This window comes from Lactuca saligna, chromosome 9 (assembly GCF_052625555.1).
Source record: "Lactuca saligna cultivar CGN05327 chromosome 9, ASM5262555v1, whole genome shotgun sequence".
Taxonomy (NCBI): Eukaryota; Viridiplantae; Streptophyta; class Magnoliopsida; order Asterales; family Asteraceae; genus Lactuca; species Lactuca saligna.
Window position 1 is genome coordinate 60,899,030 of NC_136425.1, and position 10,923 is coordinate 60,909,952.

The 10,923-nt window shown below is 34.7% G+C and overlaps 1 long non-coding RNA gene across 2 annotated transcripts; it reads left to right on the forward strand.

Moving 5' to 3' along the window:
• Positions 1-2,873: 2,873 nt before the first annotated feature.
• LOC145014081 (uncharacterized) lies at positions 2,874-4,999 on the forward strand. Of its 2 annotated transcripts, XR_013665389.1 has the most exons (4): positions 2,875-3,341; positions 3,565-3,729; positions 3,919-4,566; positions 4,719-4,999. It is a non-coding gene; the product is annotated as an uncharacterized LOC145014081 (long non-coding RNA). The 2 variants fall into 2 exon arrangements; XR_013665388.1 differs by having other exon boundaries at positions 2,874-3,341; positions 3,565-4,566.
• The last annotated feature ends 5,924 nt before the right edge of the window (positions 5,000-10,923 follow it).

The window sequence follows — 10,923 nt, forward strand, 5'->3', positions numbered from 1 at the left end:
AATCAAATGTCGAGCTGACGCACCAGAAGTTCGGCCAATTCGTTCTCCTCCTGAGTAATCACATCTTCCATCTGCCTTGCTCGAACGACCCTAGCTTCTTACGCAAAGAGTTGTTGCTTGAGGTTGGCTACTTCTTTCTCGAGAGAGCGCATACGGTCAATAGTGCTCTCCTACGCCTTGTGCTGGTCTGGTGGGGTCTCCGAAGGGTAGGGTTCATTAGGCGTTTCCTTAATGTCTTCTCCTTTATCTGACTCCTCTTCAGATTCACCATCCTCATATTCCATTACCATATACTCTTCGGGTCTCGCTTCTAGATTTTCTTCTTGAACCATTTCTGGTTCTCCTTCAATCCATCAATTGGCCACTATGGTCTGGTAGTAGAGGTTGCCTTGTTGATTTTCAGCCATGCTGCCTGTGCGAACATGGAGGCTTGAGAAACGTGTAAAAAGTGTATGTGCGAAGAGGATATGTTATCTAGAAATACTTGTATAGTATTTTAATTGTTTATGTTTGTTTTATCAATCCTTTGGGTATTAGGTTGACAAGTTTCAAATTCTTTGTCCACCATGATCACTCCCAAACACAAGTTAGTCGTATTTTGAATAAATATAGTTGATCAGGCTATATTTACCCCCAATAAGACTACATAACTGCCAGGGTTTAACCGCGATGTTCAACTCCTCTAAAGACTATTATTGTTTCTTTATTGTGACAATACTCTAATATACACACATAGGTTTGTATTTTATTTTTGTTCAGAGTATTTTAGTCCCAATATATTTATAGTTGCATATCATGTATGATTAGATATGACAGTTCACTATAAACCTGGCTCTGATACCAATCTGCCACACCCCCGAACCGGAACGGCGGAAACGTCCGGAGGCGGATGACATCATTGTGTAGTATCGTCACAATTGTATATAAATGAAACACAAAAATCCACACATCATACATTGAGATATCAAACTTACATTGTTTTACATAGTATATTTCTTCACATATTACAACAAAAGTGACATTAGTAAGAAATTCCAAAATGCAGCAAAATATCCAGTATCCGAGGCTATTATAGAGTTCCTGAGAATAAAAACAATTTTCAAAAGCGTCAACATATAAAATATTGGTGAGTTCATAAGCATGTTTGTATGAAAACTTTGTATTACTTTGCAAACACCAATCCAATATTTCCTGTAAAAGTGATTTGTAAGTTTTGTTTCAAATCTTGTACTATAGCATGTGTGTTTTGTGTTGGACAATGTATGAAAAGAGAGTGTTCCAGAAAATCCTATATTTTCTGTTGTTTGAAAACTGTAGTGTGTATTATGTAGTTTCTAGAAAACCCAATGTTCTCTGTTGGTAAAAACGTTGTAGCCTTAAAAACCACAAGACCCGAGTAATGTAGTAAATGTATAGTTTGTAAAATGTATCAAGAGTATAGTATACGTATTCTGTAAGTTTATTGTGTTGTTAATCTCTACGGGAGTCGTTATAACCATGCTTGATATAACTGTTATGCATGTCTTGACATGTTTCAGGCGTCGCTTGATCTAAGTAAGATATTTGTCACCCTAGATTGGTCTGGTCTAGCTGTAGCAAACTGCTCAGGTGTGGGGGTGTCAACCCTGAATAGATCTATACAAAACTCTCGGTCTCCTTTCACGAGACTCTGGTTATAACTATAGGAATTACCGTGTACACTAGATAGGTACAAATGAATGAAATGTCTCACAAGAGCCTTAACCAAACTTACACGAACAGAGTATCACACTATTTAATATTTAAAGAAAATGCTTCGAGTATGTAATTGATTACAAAACATTAGTGATAAAATACAATTTGTTTTTCTCGAAATGTCAAGTATTTATTTGTTGTAAGCCTAGTTAGCATAAAGTGTGTCGTAAGGCCCATTAAACATGTAGTGAGTGTAACCGGCCCAATTAGGGTAAAATATTGTAAGAAGTCCATTTGTAAATAAAAATGAACGTTTTAGTCCGATTAGTGCTAAAATGACATTTTAGGCCCATTTTAGTTAAAATGACATTATTGGCCCATTTTAAATGAAATTTGTCATACTTGGTCCATTCTACAAAAAATGACCATTTTAGTCCTAAAATACCAAAAATTGACATAAAAGGTCCATTTTCATGAAAATAACCATTTTAATCTCTTTAAAACTGAAAGTGACATAAAAGACCCATTTTAGTCAAAAATGATCATTTTAGCTAATTTTTCACTTATTTGACAAATAAGGTCCTTTTGTTGTATTTCTTTTAGTTTCATGATAAATTTGTAAACATGTTTATCATGTCTAACTATTTTGTGAAGTTACATAATATAACTTATTTTACAACCACTTCAAAAACATGATGAAATCTCGAGTTCATGGAAGTTTATTAAGAGATCATAGCATTACATACACAATAGCTTGAAAAATATACACATGCAACATAAATACTATGATCAAACACAAAACTAAGCTTGTATCATAACAAAATCTACACAAATAGTTTTATATACAACAAAAACACAAAAAAAATCCCTAATGATCAATTAAAATAGCAACTTAATACCCTAACATACACACATAAAAACATACACATACATTATCTCTCTCTTTCTCTCTCTCTCTCTCTATATATATATATATATATATATATATATATCTTTACTATCTTATAAAGGAAATCTAAATATTTCCAAAACTAAATTGATTATAATAATAATATTTTTTTAAGACGTTCAAGTCTCGATGCATAAGGTACAACAATTTGTAAATATAATAATATTATTATTTTAAGTTTGTCAAAAGTTATTTAAGTTGTACAAAACGTTAATCATTAGTTACATCTATTAAGTGCATAGATACCCGACTTTTGACCCAGCACCATCTTTGATCGAAGTTATTGTTGAATCCTAAGATTTCGGAATATTTCTGTCGATCCATCCCATTAAATGTTTTCCTATTCATTTGAATCCTTAGAAAACATACCTTGAAACCCCTAGCGATAGACGACTCCTATTCCCGTTGCACGTTCTCCACCATCGACCACTTCCAACATCGCCACCTGCACTGCTAAAACAATCGCACCTTCACCTTGACTACACGACCTTTACCACACATCACCATTGTCTACCTCATCGTCTCCCATTTTCTCTTCACCCATCTCTGGCTATAAAACCCTAAACATGATGTTTACCACCATACATCGCCGTCTCTACCACCATTATCTATTTTATTGATACCAACTCTTTGTAATTTATGTTTTTATTGGATTTTTAGGAATCTAATGAAGTTGAAACGGCCACCACGACTGTTTGTTCCGGTCGCCGCCCTCCAGGTAAGACTCTCTCTCTCTCTCTCTCTGAGTGATATTTTATCCTCTTTCTCTTAATGAAATCCTAGCTTTAACTATCATTTATAGCCATCTTTGCTCACCTCAAACGCTTCACTGTGCATCATCGATTTCACTTTTTGATTTTTAGGTTCTTGTGGCTCCTCTTATTCTGGTTTTTATTGGATTTTATAAATTAACCAGATTTTCTTTGTGAAATTCATTGTAGGGGTTTTTATTTGAGGCACGTATTTGTCCTATTCATGGTTACGTCTTCAACCACCCAACACCGTGGTCTCCACCACCAGGAAGAGATGGAAACCTATGAGGATCGAAATCGGAGGAATGGTTGGATTAAGTAGACGATTTTGTGAAGGAATTTCATCGAGACATGGCATATATTCATTGCTTTTCTCCTAATGTTGAATCTTGTGTTTCAGATCTCATACCCCAAATCATTAATATGCTAAACCATATATCTTCTTATTGTTCATTGAAGTGACTGAAAAAAATTATATGAAATGAAAGTACTTTGCCATTTATTATACTTCCCATTTCTTATCGATGTTTTCATTTATCACAGACCCTTGGTAATGGACGTGCCTACAGAGTTGAAGGTGATGCATACTTTTCAGTTGATTGGTTTCCTGAATAGTGATGACTTTCAAGGCATAACTTGGAAAATAATCATGACTGCGAACAAGTGGCAATTAACTCCAGGAAAGATATCCAACTAATTTTGCTCTGTGGAAAGTAAGTTCCTAATTTGTTGCTTAAAGCTAATGGTAGTTGGGTAATTTTACATATATCATAGTAATCAGTTCTTTTATGTCAACATGCTTCATGATTTGTCCCGATCATTATATTAGTGATTGTAATAGAATGTACAGTTCAAGGATTATGGTAGAATTGGAATTTGATATTCCATTCCATAGGTCGATGCCACTTGATTTTGGAACCGTAGAATAGTCCGTTCAGGTACTTCTTACATTTTTTTCGTACTTGCTATTGATGTTTAACTCCTTTGTTTCCCAGTCAACGTTGTTGCTAATTTGAGTTCCTTTTAACTGTTCTGGTTGGCATATTATGTTGCAGCCAAGACTAGAATTAACTCATTCGTTTTGAAAGCCTTTTATTCAATTTATTTATTTATTTATTTTTAACTTGGGTGTGATATGGTTTTAGCAGCCTACTGATGTTAAGCTTTTGAATACCGTTTTTTTGGAATGAGGTATAAACAATTAAACCTTTTTCACATTCACTTTTAAGATAATGGTTTTCTTTTGTAAAATTCTCATCTTTATCACCATAAGCATACTCTAGCCATGTAAATTTGTATTATAATTTCATAGTAATATTTTTATGTTTCTTCTATAAATACAGATGATTATGTTGAGACATCCGACTGTTAATATTCTTATACAATGTATTTGACATAATGGTGATTGCTACTCTTCAAAATCAAATAAAAGATGTGTATATGTGCGTGTGTGTGAAAGGAAAGGACCCATGAACTTTGAGGTATTTTTAAAGCGAATAATTCTTGGATGTATTTTTTCCACCTCCAAATTTAGTAGTAGAAAAAGGTTGTAACAGGCCTAGGAGAACAACGGATGATTACTATACTTGTAGATGTATTTAAAAGTAAGCTTATTAATTTTTCATATCACTCCATTTGAATTGTTTACTTATAAACATTCGTGTTGAATAGATATATATGGTTTAGATCTAATTAAATGATTTAAAAGGAGCAAATCGAAGCTTTGAAATATGAAATTGGTCAAAAAAAAATAGCATCATATCTGTTTTCAGTAACCATGTCAAGAATGAAACCAAATTGTTGAGAAACGGGTATAAGTTGCGGGTAATAAATGTGTGTGGTACACCATTGGTCATTTGGTCCTTCGTTTGTATCTCATATTTACCGTATTTTATTTGTTTATTATTTAGTTTAATTTTAATAATAGTTGTTTTCTAAAAAATTCAAAACCCCTGCACTTTGGGTTCTTTGTTTTTTGTCAACTTGGAGCTATGTAAGAGATTAATGAATTTGAAATTACCATTGGTATATGAGATCTTTAAAATCACCCTTTATCAAATTAAGAATAATTTTTGGTGTAAATTGCGAGTTGAACAAAAGAATATCCTTGTTGCTATTCTATGAAAATATAATTAAACATTAACAGTTATTATTATTTTTTTACCAAGAATGATTCTAAATACTTGCAAATAAATAAAACCATAATAAACAATCACGAACTGACACTATATTATACAACATTGAACAAATAAATATAGAACAATTCCTGTCATATTATGTAGATAATTATAAAATTTTCTAGCATGAATTATCTATACTACAAGGCTAAAAATTGGGAAAAGTTATTTGTTTGAGTTTTACAATGTTGGATAGTTATTAATCCAAAACAAAAATGTATGTTCATTTTGAATCATTAAAAATATACTTTGATTTTTAACCATTGTTTTCGTTAAATATTACAATCCCACAACCCATCAAACAGTTCAAAATTTCGGAATAAGTTAAGATGTTATAGTTATTTGGAGTTAACATTATTACAATTTATAACAAAGTGATTAATTACAATTTGCAAGGAAGTGATATTGTTTGAGGATTGTATAAACTAAAGAATTACCAATATTTTGTATCATGGTTAATATTTAATGATTTTTATGGTTTGATCTGATAGTTGCAAGAAAACTATTCACTGAAATGAATTAATCGTTATCTAAAAACTATTCGTTGTCGCTGCTTTGCGCGGAGAAACGATTAGTATATATATATATATATATATATATATATATATATATATATATATATATATATATATATATATATATATATATATATATATATATATATATATATCGAATAAGAAAAAATATCTTGGTAGGAAAGTAAAATTTTTTATATGAATATTTTTAGCGAATCAACAAAATAAATCATTAGATTGATCAAAGTAAGATAATCCAAAAAAAAACTTCATGATTTATTTTTTTAGTAAATCAAGCCAAAATTTATTTTTAAAATAATTTTAAAGAACAACAAAAAAATCATCACCAAAATAAATTATCGAGATGTTTTTTCTGGAACTATTTTGTGAATCATATTATTTTTTATTCATTTAATGAATATTTTTTCGGTTGGTCAAAAATACATGTAGAAATAAAGAACTTTTTTTACATCCACTTTGTCCTAACCGATGTTTGATTTTGTTCTTGGTGTTGCTTGCTTTTGCTTTCTCATTTTTTTTCCTTTACACAAATGAACAAATTGTTATTAATTACTTGCAAACATACTACTACTACTAATAACAATAAATAAATAAATAAACAAATAATACATACAAAAAATTTCACGTTAGGGAAGTTTGAACGGCTAAGATGTGTTGGACAACAACAATAGTATAAAGAATTGATCCAAAAAATGAAATATGGATGATAAAAAAATCGACATAATACATATTAAGACTGATGATAAAGACGTACAAATTAATTCTTCCACACATTTGGTCGATTAAAATGGATGAACTATCACCGTCTCCGACGTCTCTTTTTTCTTTACGAATGAAGGAACATATCACACACACAAATAGTTTTTTATTGTTTGCCTTTCTTTTGGCCTCACTTTTAGATCCTTAAAGATAAAGACGAGATGGCAGTGTCTACGGAGAATGGGGAGGGCGGCGTTGGTGGCTGCGAAGAAGGAAAATGGTGGCGATGGAAGTGTTATGGTGTGTTGTAGGTTGTAGTTTTATGGAAAATGTGACATCCCTATTTTTATGAACCAGTTTTTTCTTTACGCTTAAAAAAATCATAATATGTTTATTTGCGAAAAATCTCAGTACATTAAAACATTCGAATTAGGATTTTTAATCCCACAATATTATATAAATACACAATCAATAACCTACAAAACTAACTGTCATCCAAAAACACATCATAAATATCTATATGACATTTTCCCTGCACTACCCACCCCATCGGTCCTCACATGCTGATCGTATGATATCTATCTTGATGGATCACTGTAAGAAACAAGTTTACTATACTTCTTCAAGGTGTCTTTGGCAGCATGTGTTAGTCAATAAGTGCAACCATAGGGGCACGTAGTACATTGAATGAACATAAAATCCTATTTATATGGATTAGTATAATTCATTAATACCACAAGACTATGTTTAAGCAGTAGTCGTTATCCTAATCCGCCAAAAGACTGGCCAGCCAAACACTTAACAGCTGCTTGATATATACATACCATTTCAGGTTGTCCATAAATGAGGGCCAATACTCATTAGTACTCTTGTACGTAATCTGTACCTTACCAACTCATCAGTGTCATCAAATAGAGTTCTGCTCTCCATTCCCATCTCACACACATCCTTAATTTGATGTTATCTAATCTCCAAACTTAATTGAACTAAGCATCTATTTGGGTCTTAGCGTATAATTAAACAAGATTACAATACCCATATTCATCACGAAGTTCTTGTTTATGCAATATCTTTACAATACAAGGTATATCTAACATCCATCCAACTTAACTCCAACTAAGCATCCTTTATAAGTCTCATTCGTTGCTATCATTCATGTGGCCATCCTTTATAACTCCAACTCATAAGTGTATGGCCATCTTATAGGTGTGTGCCGCCCCTGGGTGTACGGCCATACACTCATGTGGGAAGGTGTCTTTGAGGTGTTTTCAAGGTTCATACTTGCATCCATGAAGTGTTCTAGGTCCTTACTTAGTCGTGGTGCACGTTTGAGGTCAATAAGGGCCATAGTAGTGGGTTTGTGGCCCTAGGGTGTGTGTGTGGTCGCACATAGGAGTGTGCAGCCGCACACAAGGAGTGTGTTAGTGCACAAGGGTGTGTGCGGTCATATACCCTACATGATTATGTCCAAAAAGCCAATTCTAAAGTGTAGCAAATCTAGGTTCGTGTCCAACTCAAATATGGAAGTTTAATTCTCACTTTGGAGGGTCTTTTAGGAGTGTGAGGCCACCTTGAGTGGGTGTGCGGCTGCACTCCTTCAAATAGATGAAGCACATGACGAAATTCAATGATTCAAGGCTTAGATTAAGTGGTTCTTCAAGCACAACAAGCTAAGGAATGGATTACTCACGTCTTTGAAGCCTTGGGAGGGTTTGTGGTTGAAGAAGCTTGAGAGAAATGGTGTTGTGTGTTGCCAAGGTGTTAAAGGATTTAAAGGAAAGAGGTCTACCCTTTATATAGGGGTGGGTGTGTGGTCATGAGGGGTGTGTACGGCCGTACACCCACGTGTGCAGCCGCACACTCCTCCAAAAGGGGTGTATGGCTGGATTTTGTCCCTATTCGACTAGCTGACTCATTCCTAATTTTGACCTTGGTTGTGCTCAAGCTTAGAACGCTTAAATGAATCCTTAGTTAGTGCTAGGAGTTAACAAAAATGAGTTTAACTTAGATTAACTAACTAGATGTACCAGGTAAAAGTTTGGGGTTGTCACATCATCCCCCTGTTAGAGGGAATTTCATCCTGAAATTCAAGAATAATGATACGACTTGTGGACCTAGAAAAGATGGGGGTACTTCTATTTCCTTGGATTCTCGTGCTCCTAAGTGAATTCAGGTTCTTGTTTGGTATCCCAGTGATCCTTTACTATCCTGATACGATGTTCGTTTCATATGCTGAATTTTTCTTGGTACATGAGTTCAAATGATTCCTACACGAAGTATAGACTCTTATTTAAATCGATATTGTCGAAGGGAATCGCAAGTGTCTCATCGGACAGACACTTATCTAGGTTTGACACGTGAAAGACAGGAGGTAGGTTACTAAGTTCTCTTGGTGAACTCGCTAACTCTGTCGGAGGTAATGATTACAGGTATACCATAACAATGGATTATTTCTCGAATGTAGACACAGGTGAGTCTCTCCTTTTTCTATTCGAGCTCTCGCTGGATGTTTTAGCGGATCTTCACTATTATATATGCTGGTTCTGATTCATACTCTTCACATGAATACCTTCGGGTTTCGAAGAGAGATGGATTTTCGATGTTCGCATCTAGTTTGACGTTACGAGCGATGAGAGTTTTGTGATCGAACGATTTAAGACAAAAGGGTTTGGTATAACATAGGCTCGGTTGGACTAAACAGGATGACGTCGTAAAATCGTGTGTTAAGTTCGTCCGGAAGGATCGTTTTGTTAGCACATTGGTACCCCTCGGTGAATATCTCTGGTGTTTGTTGTGTTTGACTCGAAGTTAAAAGGTACTACTAACACGAGGGTTCTGATGTTTTGAAACTATGAACTTTCATGAAATGTTTCTTACTAGATCTCTCTATGATCGTTTGGTGTACAAAAACTATGTATAATTACAACTGACCCGAGTGTATTCACCGAGTTATCATAATTTGCTCATTAGGGCTTTAAACCTTTTAAGGATTTCATGATTTAATAAGGACGAAAAAGTAATCACAATTATGAACAATTATTGGGGTTTTCGAAAGTGTACAAAAACACGGAAGGGCCTTCAATGCTTCCTCCTTCTCTGAGGTCAGACTCCTCCTGTTTCCTCATTATTCTTCTCTGTTGGGCAGTCTCTTTTGAAATGTCCTACACTTCCACAGAGGTAACAGGTTGGACTTGTACCAACATTGGTAGTTAGAGTGAGGAACTTGACTAGGGTCCTACAACTGCGGGAGGTGTGCCCCTTCCTGTTGCATCTAGTGCAATGCAACACTCGTCATATTCCATGATGATGGTAGTTGCATTTTCTACAGTGTGGGAGATTTCCCAAGTAGGGCGTGGTTGGTGTTGGAACAGCAGGCCTGATTGGGGTACTAACTGTCCCAATTCGTTGCTACAACTTCCTCCGAACTTTCATTTTAGGATGTTAGGTTGGAAGTGTAGCAATTCTAAAGTGTAGCAAAGCTAGGTTCGTGTCCAACTCAAATATGGAAGTCCAATTCTCACTTTGGAGGTTCTTTTAGGAGTGTGGAGCCACCTTGAGTGGGTGTGCGGCCGCACTCCTTCAAAGAGATGAAGAACATGATGAAATTCAATGAATCAAGGCGTAGATTAAGTGGTTCTTCAAGCACAGCAAGCTAAGTGATGGATTACTCACGTCTTTAAAGCCTTAGGAGGGTTTGTGGTTGAAGAAGATTGAGAGAAATGGTGTTGTGTGTTGCCAAGATGTTAAAGGAATGAAAGGAAAGAGGTCTACCCTTTATATAGGGGTGCGTGTGTGGTCATGAGGGGTGTGTACGGCAGTACACCCATGTGTGCGGCCGCACACTCCTCCAAAAGGGGTGTATGGCTGGATTTTGTCCCTATACGACTAGCTGAATCATTCCTAATTTCGACCTTGGTTGTACTCAAGCTTAGAACGCTTAAACGAACCCTTAATCAGTGCTAGGAGTTAATAGAAACGAGTTTTTAACTTAGATTAACTGACTAGATGTACTAGGTAGAAGTTTCGGGTTGTCACAACTATACACATTCATTAGCAATAATGAAGAGTTTCGTGTTTACTATATTACTCTACTTTTTAAACAATGTACTTTAGAACAAATGATTTTATTAACTTGT